This window comes from Orcinus orca, chromosome 1 (assembly GCF_937001465.1).
Source record: "Orcinus orca chromosome 1, mOrcOrc1.1, whole genome shotgun sequence".
Lineage (NCBI taxonomy): Eukaryota > Metazoa > Chordata > Mammalia > Artiodactyla > Delphinidae > Orcinus > Orcinus orca.
Window position 1 is genome coordinate 128,684,106 of NC_064559.1, and position 11,950 is coordinate 128,696,055.

Consider the following 11,950-nt stretch of genomic DNA (forward strand, 5'->3'; position numbering starts at 1 on the left):
TCTCAGGTATGAATCATGCAAAATACATTCACATATATCGAATACTTAGAATTTAGTTGTCTAATTCTTTACGACTGGTGACCTACGTTTATTTGATACAATAATTCTTTCTTTATAAGATATTATATTAACTAGGACATTAATTTCTAGTCATAATATGTAATAAAGATCACTTAATACATAATATATATCACTTAATCAAAGGCTGACTACAGACCCAGAGTAGTTAGGCCTGGCCCTCGGCCAACTACCCTGTATATTCCCCTTTGCTGCTTTGTGACTGATGCCAAAGCAGTTTCTTCTTTCAGTAGAGAAAATGCCTACCCACAATTTTGACCAGGTTGCCTAATGCAAAAATCGGTTAAGGAAAACAACACCCAATATAAAAGGGCTTTATTGATTTGGGGAAACTAACTCTTTTGATGTATTTATTAAAAAGCTATGGATAGGCATGGCTTAGGGAAAAGAAAAAGAAAAACCCTCCAGCAATTTTGTGTCACACCTCTAAAAGACCGTAATCTAATGCAAAATGGTAGGACTGTGTTGGGTAATTAAAACTACTTTAAGACTCTTGATATTTAGGTCATTAAGAACAGAAAAATAATGTAAACTACATTCCTTTTGTCTGTCAGTTTGCTGTGTGATTATGTCAATTGTTCAATCCAGATTTAAGGTAAATAAATCCTATTCTATTGCACACCTACTCTGCACACAGAAATGGCGTATTCGTACCTTTATGGTAATGATTTAAAAACTGTTCTGCTCATACGCACAAACACACAAACACCTCTCTATGTGATTTTCCTTTTCACAATTATATGAAAAAATAAGTTTAAGAAAAGTGTCTTATGATTAGGCAAAAATGTTTCATAATTTGAAGTAATTTCAGTAGACTGAAGATCTGAATGAGAGCTAATGAATCCAGCATCTTTATTTTTAAGCAAAAACAGTCCTTGGCTTCTGTTAGTTGACCAAAGTGGTGGAGATGAGCCATACCAGTAAGAGATAACCCCTCCTTGATGAAGAGAACTGAGTTCTTAGGTATCTGAGCCCAGATCTGTCCCTGAATACCACACAGCAATAGAGAAACCCGGGTGGTGCTCTATCTATTTACACACCTAAAGTACATAACTCTGAAGATGAGCATTTTAAATATATTTATAGAGATGAACATAACTTTCAATAATACTTTCACCCAGCTCTCTCAGTCCAGTGAGACTGAGATTTATTTCTACGTTTAGAAATACTCCTTCAGAGAGTTTAACATATACTTTTCTTTAATGTAGTAAATGATACCGTGAATCAGGCCAAGAGACAAAAGTTGATGAAAAATATTTTCAACACATATGACGGACCAAAGATTAGTATACTTGATATACTCAGAGCTTCTATATATATGATAAGTAACATAATAAAAAAATTAGCAAATGATGTAAAGTGATATTTAATGTAAGAATAAACACGTATAACCAATAATAAAGTCATGAAAAGATACTCAATCTCACTAGCTGTCACTGAAATGCAAACTGAAACAATGAGATGCCATTTTTCAAACATCAGACCAATCAAAAAAAATCGTGTTATAATAACCAGTGCAGGTGACAATACAGAAAACTTAACACTCTCAAGAATCGCTGATGAGACCAACTATGATCAATTATAACATACTTTTTGGAAAGTACTCCAGCAATATATACTGAAAATTTTAAAATACAAATCTGCAACCCAGCAAAGCACTTTGGGAAATCTGTGCTTGGAGTGGGTATTTGTCATCTCAAGTTCCTGGTATTCATTCCCTTTTGTCAATAACTTCACCCCAATTATCCTGTGGATAACCACACTTTCTTCATTTTCAATCCATGTTTTTTGGTAAGGCTAGTAGCCTCACACTCAGGTCCAGAGGGGAGCATGTGGCCTATGCTTGGCCATAGAATGCTGGCTCCTGACCACAGTGACTGGTTCAGGGATGAACCAGGCCAATGAAAGCCCTACCAAGGATTTCTAATAAAACTACTGGGGGAAAAAAAAAAACTCTCTTAGCACCGTTGAATGAGATTTAAGACTGCAACTGATGACAGCTATTTTGTCAGTAAAAGAAGAAAGACTGCCTGAGAAGTAAGCTTACAGAAAAGAAAGCTGAAACAAGAACCAGTGGGAGACAGAATCCTGAAGACATCATTTCAGTCCCTGGATCTAACAGCTCCTGAAGCCCATAGTCATCTGGACTTTTCAACTACCTAAGCCTCTTGAGCTGAATTGATATTGAGCATCCTTTCTATGGAATATTATGCAACTTTTAAAAAACAAGGCAATAGAGCTACACATATTAAAAAGAGTTGGCAAATGTTTTCTTTATAGAGCTAGATAGTAAATATTTTTGGGTCTGCTGACAAAAGGGGTCTGTCACAACTACTTAGCTCTGCCTTTGTAGTGCAAGACAATCACAGACAATGCACTTAGCATGGCCCGATTTGGCCTGTGAACCATAGCTTGCCTACCCTTAGCCTAGGAGAATGTCCATGATAAATCATTACAAGAAAAATGATGTCATTTTAATCAAAGAATTTATTTAAAGAACAACCTGCATATAAGTATATATTAAAAGTACGGTGAAAACAATGGAATAATATATACCAATCTGTTATCTCTGATTACCTCAGGTGGGGTAGGAGGGGGTTTCAGAGGAGGATTTGAGCGAGATTTAAATTTGAATCCTTTTCTTTCTACATCTCTATAGTATTTGACTTGTTAAAATGAGAATACATTACTTTTTTAATTTAAAAACATCTAATGACATCAAAGAAGGAAGGTATCAAACAGCTTTAAAGAAATGTAGTCCCTAAATATTAACAATCAATTTAGCATCATAATTAGGCTAGAATTAGGGAAACTCCTGAATATCCAACCTGCCAGCACCTTTTAGCACAGGGCAACCAGCCTCAGTTTAACAGACCCATTTTATAGATAAGGCCTGAAGAGGTAGGGTGCCTTGCTGAAGTCACAGAGCTAATTAGCAGCAGAGCCTCATCTAGAAATGAAGCCTTCCAACTACCAGCGGATTCTTCTTTCTTCACATATTACAGGTCCATAGATGCTGTTACCCTTTCTCATCTGACGTTAATGCATAGAAAATAGATGCCTCTCCTAATATAACATGAATATGTTTACAGCATCCAGCTCCAAGCAGCTCTGCCTTCAAATATTTCTGCACCACAGTCAGGATTTCTCTTCTGTAAATTGTTAGCACTATTTTTAGGAGCCCTTTTCTCTGGCAGATCCAGGCGCTCTCGCATTTGAGCCTGTCATCTCTTCAGTGTGTATTTAGTAGTTTCAGCGCTCTGCTCACTGTTTGCATATCATGACACCCGGGCAGAGTTCAGCAATACAGAACGTCTTATCCATTTCCTCTTAATCCATTTTAAATTCATCCTGAACCCATCAGAGCAGGAGATGGAATGAGAGTTTTATAATTACCTTTTGCAAACAGAACATTAAATTATTATACAGTGGAATCCTCTAGTTTCTTGGACATAAGATGGCCTTCTCTTGCTAGTGAATGAATGTGCCTATCTCTATAAGTACACATATGTACTTTAGAAATCAACCCTGTTAGCTTGAAGTTATTGATCAATTTTGGTAGATTACTGCAATAGATTCTTAAAGTGCTTTAAGATTAAGAGATGTGCTTGGCTTTCTTCTGTCATGTATCTCAAAGGAAAACCATGAGACGAGACACACAATGAAAAACAGCAGGTAATACCATATGAGACTCCTTATTAAAAACATAAAGTGCCTTTCACTCCTGCTTTTATTAAGTCTACTTTTCAAGCTAAATGGGGGTTAGGTGAGGCGATTATAATACAAGTCACATCTAACTATTTCATTATCCATGTCCTACAGCAAGATAGCCCCCTGAATACCTTTGAAAGCTCCAGAGTGATGGCAGCAGGTTGAATATAATGAACAATGTTACAAATGCGGACATGAGAAGGCAGGACTGGTGGGGATGGAATCTCCTATAAATTGCGAGGCTGTAATTACTGAACACTGGCTAGGTCTCAGGTGACTCTGAACACTGGAAACCATCTTTAGCGGATTATATTTTTCTCAGCTAGTTAAAATGAAGCTAGTCAGAAGGACTGAAATTTATAAGGCATAATAGTGTATGTCTTACCAAGCAAAGGTATGGTCGGCTTTTATCACTCTAATTTTTGTCTAGTTTCTAAGACCATTCCACCGGGCATCGTGCACCTGAATTAAAATTGGATTGAAAAATATTTTTATATTCTTCTATCCTAGGGTTAAATTGCTATAAGTTTTATTTTCAAAGAAGTGAGTAGTCTAATTTTTGGTGGAGGGGACGCCAGCTTTATGAGTCAGCACTTTTTCTAAATATCTTATTTGAAAAGATCACTAAATTAAAGATGGAAGGAAGGGAAATGCATGAAGAGAGAGGCAAGGAATGAGTGGGAAAGGGGGAAAAGTATAAATGATAGTTACGATGAAACGTGATGGAAACCGGCATAATCAGATCCATTTCCTTGATTCACCTTATCCATTTAACCCAAAACAACAAGAAAAATGAACGCTGCTGACAAGGCCCACTTTAATCTATTTTGATCCCTGGTCCAAATTTTAGAAGGCAGGGGAGTTAGTACAGATTTATTAACGAGCTTGAATTAACTCTGTTAGCTGGCCTCATGCATGGATAAACCAGAATCCAGGTGAGCATAAACCTGTTTTCTTGCCCTGGATCTTACCTGGATAAAATTCAATTCATTTCAATTCAGAGAACACAGCTCAGGCAAGACCACACCCAGTAGGACAAACGCAGGCCTGCTGTAAATCACAAAACAGCCTCTACCCTTATCGCCCATCCTTTGGTAATATGGGAATCTGGTTAAAGAGAACACCATAGCATGGAGAGCAATGTCACAAAAAGCACAACCTAAGGAGGACGTGTGGAAGAGGGTGCTGTTACCAGGGAGTTAGTCCCAGGCCACCAATCCCTCACTGGTCCCTGTGAGCAGCATGGAAAGGCAAATCACCATTTCCATTCATTGCCTTTGCTTTGGCATCCCCTGATGTTGCCACCTCAATTTCTCCTCCCACCTTCTGTTCCCTCAGTTACTGCCCCTGGCCCAGAGCCTGAGGTCCCAGGCATGGGCCCAGCTGACCACAGCCCAGTGGTGCATCCCCACTTCTGTTAGCTGCTAAGGTGACAGTGCCCAGCCACACACTGACACAAAGAAGCAGTAGGCAAGTGAGCATAGGTGTGTCAGCTGGTAGGGGTTCTCCCTCACGTGGTCTTACAAATGGCGTCAGTGTCCAGATGACTTCAGCCCACCCCAGAGATGCTCTGTGCCAGTCCCCACACAGGCCTATGCCTTCCTGCATCTCTACCGGTGGGGGTAGGTTCTCTGGCTGAGGAGCAAACTTAGTCTGGGCTCAGAGCAGGCCATGAGGTTCAGGAGTGACCCTCAAGATGGGGGGTAGGAGTCAGAGGATAACCACATCAGTTTCCTCAGCCCTCAGAGCTCTAAAGGATGCTCTGCAGTCTCTCATGGGGTCCCCAGTGGGGGCCCACAGCAATGCCATTCTCAGCCTTCCTGTCTTGCCTCATAATGTCCTAGGATCACTTCCTAAATAAACTACTTAACTTGAACCACCCTCTCCAGGTCTGCTTTACATGGAACACCGTCGAAGAGCCTTGGCACTGCAGCTACATCCCACCCAAACTAGAGCTGCTCCTGACTCCAAAGACCCATCTCTGATCTCCCAAGGAAGCAAAAGATGCCCTTTGTTAATGAAATGGCTACTTCTACCAGGACAAAGCCAATTGTTCCACCAGACGGGATACAGGGGAAACTGCAGCGAGCTGGGGCAGAGTAGGCTCCTCCAAAGTATCCTCTTAAGAGAGTGGTGCCTTTGGGCCCTTGCTCTAGTGCTGGCATTTCACCCCTGAGTGATGTAATCCAAAATTCACTGCACTCAGAGGGGAACAACAGATGCTGTTGAGTGACTTACAGTGTGCTGCCCTAGATTTCACTGCATTGTGAAATTTGGAAAAAGATTCGCTTTAAGCCTGAATATAAGATATGAATAATGTAACTGCACTTTACCACAATTCTGTTACTGTACCACCATAACAATCAGAAAAATAGAACCCAGTGCACCTTGCCACCCCCAGTGGCCTCCAGCAATCCAGTTTCCCATTCAGGTCCTTGTTTCTTTATTAGTAAAGTCCAAATGTAATGTTTTGCAGAATAAACATGCTATATGTGCTGAATTGAATAGATGGCCATGGGTCTTTCTCTGACTATGGTATGTGATGAAATGGTCTATGGTGATAGACTCTGGTGGGATGTTTCTGGATCCTGTCCATGAGGCTGAACCACTGGCTAGAAGTTCTGCCTGCAAGAAACATAAGAGTCCAAGGGGATGTGTGACAGGAGCAGAAGCACTGGGGTGAGCAACCATAGGCTATGAGATGTACAACTGGGTTAGAGGAGTCAGTTCAGGAACTAGACCCAGGCCAGTTCAAAGACCCTCTCCCCTTGGGATCTGAGCAGGCTTAAGGGAGGGCTGTACTACCTGTTCATCAGGGTAAGAGGGGAGGGGCCCTCTTCCCAGCTTCATCTTCTCTGTTTCAGTAAGAAGAAAGATCCCCCTGCCCCCTGCTGTATCACAAACCCCGGATGGAATGAAGGATCAAACACTGGATTAAGGAATTACCAGAACCACTACCATTCTGAGGCTGCCATTACTGAGGATCCCTGCGAATCTGGGAAGTGGGCCAGTTTTGTCCTCAGCTTCCTCAACTACTCTTCTTTAAGGCCCCCTCCTCAAGCCTTGGCATACTCAGTGCCCCTCTACCTCATCCCTATCCCCAAGCTCCTGGATCAGGATCATAGAATTTCAGAGTTACTCACTGAGCAGCTACTAAGCTCTGTGTCAGTAAAAATACACAGTCCCTGACTTCATAGAAATTCTGTCTACTGGAGAGGACAACATTAATCAAAGGCTCACACTAATAAATGCTACATGGCACGCATGGAAGAGGTTGTGAAGAGTCTGCTGTCATAAGAAGTACAATGAGGAAACTACTTAACAGAAAAGTCAGAGAGAACTGAGCAGGTGATGGCTGAACTGAATTCTCAAAGAAAGTTAGGTGCTAAGAAGTGAAGGAGGACTTCCCTGGTGGCACAGTGGTTAAGAATGGGCCTGCCAGTGCAGGGGACACGGGTTTGAGCCCTGGTCCAGGAAGATCCCATATGCCTCGGAGCAACTAAACCTGCATGCCACAACTACTGAAGCCCGTGCGCCTAGAGCCCATGCTCCAGAACAAGAGAAGCCACAGCAATGAGAAGGCCGCACACCACAATGAAGAGTAGCCCCCGCTCGCCGCAACTAGAGAAAGCCCACACGCAGTAACGAAGACCCAATGCAGCCAAACAATAACTAAATAAATGAATAAAAATAAAAAAAAAAAAGAAGTTAAGGGCTAGGAGCAGGATGTGGCATGGGGATGAAGAAGAGCATTCCAGGCAGAAGTAACTACATGTGCAAAGATCCTGTGGCTAAAGCGGTGGGAAGTCACTGAAGTGTTAAGAAGTGGCCAGAGGAGAGAGTTGGGTGGAGAAAGAACCTACTCAGATTTGTGTTAATAAGACTACATTGGTTGATGTATGAAAAATGCCTGGAAAGAGCAAGATGGGATGCAGACAAAGCAATGGGCAGGCTACTGAAGTGGCCTGGAAGAGGGGTTAGTGGCATGATGTAGGGGAGTGGCAATGGGGTTAGAGCCAAAAAAACATTTTTGAGATAAGTTAAGGAGGTAAATAATTGGGACTTGGTGATGGATCAGAAATGAGGACTGAAAAAGAGGCAGTAGAAAGGGTTCAGGCTTGCATAACTGGGTGGATGGTGGGGCCACTCACTGAAACAGAGAACCAGAGAAGATCAAGTTTGAAGGGGAAATTCATGAGTTTGATGAGGATATGATGAGTCTGAGGTGCCTTCCGGACATCTAAGTAGAGACGACAACTTGACAGTGAACTAATGAATCTGTGAATCATCTACTACAAGTCTTCTGAATGTAAGAGTCTCTTCTACCACACTCCCTGTGGATGACTGCCTAACCTCATCTTGTACATTCATTCCCATAAGGCATCTCAGTCCAGGACTAGATGGTTCTTACAGAAGGAGAGCATTTTTTATGCTACTTCCAAATCTACAAATCCCACTCTTGCCCTGATTCCACCCTTCTCAGACACCCAAAGTGAAAACAGCCTAGCTTCTCTTCCATAGGATATGTAAAGGTGGTTAGCATGGATCTCCTCCCCTAGGCAAAGTCTTACAGCCTGTAGATGTTCTCTGTTCTTTCATGTTTACCCTGCTCCATAATTTCTGACCCTCCACCATCTTAGTTGCTATTCTCTGACTGGATTCCATTTGGTTGACCTGTTTCATAAATGTTCTGTCCCTTCCCCCCCCTCCGACTTTGCTCCCCAGCAAGTCTGTCCCCTTAAGGCTCTGTTCTTGACAGTCATGATTTCAGCACAAGTCTAAGAGGGCACAACTATACACAAAGGTCGGATGTTACCTTTTTTTCCAGATGAATCACAAATATCTACAAAGAATTTGTTATAATCATCTGTAAGGAATCTTAGGGACATGATCCCCTAAGTTTTCCAAACAGCCATTAGAATGTACCTGCTCAGCTGAGTCTCTTGAATTAGAGGTTCTAGTTCTTTGAGGAGCCTTGAACTCCTTTGAGAATCCGATGAAACCTGTGCACCCACCCACAAAACGCATGTATTCACATCCATAAAGAGTTCCACATGAGATGCCGAGGTCAGTGTTCTTCTGAAGTCTGTCTCTGGAACCAGGCTTAGAGTCCCATATTTCCATTTAAATTCCTCCTACAGCATCCTCTCCCCCAACCCACTAGCATATTTACTCCATTTCTCTCAAGCTAAGGGTCCAGGCACAAAACTAAATCCATGACTATCATACAACTGGAACTCGGAGAGACAATTTCATTAGCTCTAAGAAAAGATTCTGCCTTGCTGAGCACCGTGTCACTGAAGCCCAAATCATCTTCATGGAAAATACTAAGCAAAATCAGCTTTTTGTTTCTCACCATGCAACAAGAACCCACATATCTAAAGTATCTTGCTACATTAAGTGACCTTCCCACAGCACCTTCAAAGTGTTTGAATTTCCTTGAGAACTTGTCAAAGTTCTAGTTGGAGTAGAGGAGGTTTTAATTACTGAGAATTGGGTAAACATGCCTTCAGAAAAAGCTGTCTCTCTGGATAGAATCATTCAACTGGAATGAAAGCTTATTAAGACTGTGTCTACAGCTCCATTTCTTTTACAGCATGAAAAAAACAGCTGATTTCAATCTCCAGTGCCTCGATCAGATAGTCAAATAAGTTAAGTGACAAAGGAGGTTGAAAACATCTTACAACTCTGTGAAGCATGTGTGCTAAGCATGATTACATAATGTTTTAGCAACCTACATTCACGGTTGCTTATTCACTCAGGCTGGAGGAGATTGAGAAGCTATGATTAGGGGTAACGCCTTGTCTTTTTTGTTGTTGGTTTTTACAAAACATTGTACAAGCACATGTGTATGTGCATGCTCTTTTTTTTAACATTTATTGAAGGTCTACTGTGGGCAATGTGAGGTACTCAAAGATGAATTAGATGTCATTAATGATAATCTTTTATATTCTGGTTGGGGAGATAAGACTCAAATGCAGTACAATTGTTTCAAATCAAATGCTATAGGTATTCAGAAAAGGAGAAGAGTTCTTTCACAGGAGATTTACCTTGTTTGAAAATTAGATATTCTTGGGACTTCCCTGGTGGTCCAGTGGTAAAGAATCCGCCTTCCAATGCAGGGGACGCTGGTTCAATCCCTTGTCAGGGAACTAAGATCCCACCAAGCCGCGGGGCAACTAAGCCCGGGCGCCACAACTACTGAGTTCCCATGCCTGAGTGAGTAGAGCCCCCATGCCACAAACTACAGAGCCCATACTCCCTGGAGCCTGCGCACCACAACTAGAGAGAGAAAAAACCCTCATGCCACAACTAGAGAGAAGCCCCCATGCCACAACGAAGAAAAAAAAGAAAGAAAAAAGAAATTTAGATATTCTTTCATCTGTGATTAGCAAATGAATTGCCCCAATTCTTCTTTTTTTAATCAATCAAAAGCCTTGGGAGGGAGGGGAGGAGGAACAAAACAAAAAATTTCGTAAAATACCATCTGTATGTCCTAATGAAGTTGATATCCCTCAGCTAAATAAATAAACCAAAAATTGAAAATAAGTAGTATCTACACATTTAGTATTCACCTACAGGCATGAGCTGAAATTATATGGGAACTAAAATCTAGCACTACTCATGTTAATAGAGGGCACAGTTTTTGCCAAATTCATTCCTAACGATATTTCACTGAAAATAACAAAATTGCAGCAAAACTCCACACTAACAGGCCCCGCAATAAAGATACAATGTAATTGACTCCTTCCCTCCACCCAACCCTGTTCGCAGATCTGGTCGGCTACAGTTCTTCTATGAGGGAGGGAAGGAATGGAGTGGAATGAGAAGGGGAATGTGGTTTCCTGGAAGTAGCAGGCAGCCTCTTCCTGGGAGGTAGGGAGGAGGAGAGTGGTTCCCTGGATCCCCAGGGTTCTCCTGGCTCAGTCTCCCCAGATGAGGCCAATGAAATGGGCACAAATTAACCAGGGGATTTCCTGGAATTGCTGCTGCTGTCAGAGAACTCATAGCCTTTCATAGAATGCTGGATCACTGCCAGTGATACAGCTTAAGTCAGAGAGGACGACCATCACTAGGTGGCATCACGCTGCAAGTGGGATGCAGACAGATTTGGATCCCTCAGCTAAATCCCACACTCTGTGGCAGCTAGCTGAACAAGCCCTCCACCCTCGCTTTATTAAGCTCATGATATCTTGAACCTTCACTCTATAGAACTGAATACTTTGGACCCCACTTATCAGGTTTGGGCAGGGTTTTACTTGGTGCAATATCTTCTAGGTCATCGTTTTTATCCAAAAACAAATTTATGAAAAGGTCAGCTATAGCTTGTAGGAATGATGAACAACTCAAACAGAAACTGAAATCTGCAATATTTTATGAAGGAGATTTGGAGGCAAGAAACAATATTGAATGATAAGTGTACAAATATGAAAGTTTCATTTTATTCAGGTTTTTAAACCATATCTAGGCACTTCAAAAGTCTGCCATTATAACCATTATCTAAAAACACAGCTTAAGAAAAGAAAACATTAGTGGGAGGGAGGGAGACGCAAGAGGGAAGAGATATGGGAACATATGTATATGTATAACTGATTCACTTTGTTATAAAGCAGAAACTAACACACCATTGTAAAGAAATTATACCCCAATAAAGATGTTTAAAAAAAAAAAGAAAAGAAAACATTAAAATCATGGGGCAAATTTTAATTCTATAAAACCAAGATCCCAGATATCCTAAAGAGATTGTGCCCAGGGGATACATACACACACACACACACACACACACACACACACACACACACTCACACCCTCAAGCCAGATTTCATGTGATCATGAAGTGTAGTTTCCTAATCTTTGAAATTTCAAGGTGTGTATTTTACCTTAGTGGTAGAACTAGTTAATTCAATAACTATTTAGGTAGCACCAACCAAACCATTTAAACATTGTAACCAGAAATTTTTAAATAAAGATTTTAAAAATTGAATGAAAACAAAAGATCATCACCCATGTCGATCCTACTTTGCCTACTGACTGCACTGCAGTTTATCTACAAATTTGCTTCTCCTTCTCACCCCGTTCCCCCAACACACACAACAGCAATGCAGCTTAGTGCTATAGGCAAAGCAACAAAGTAACAGCCCAGAGCAGGTAGGAAATGTGA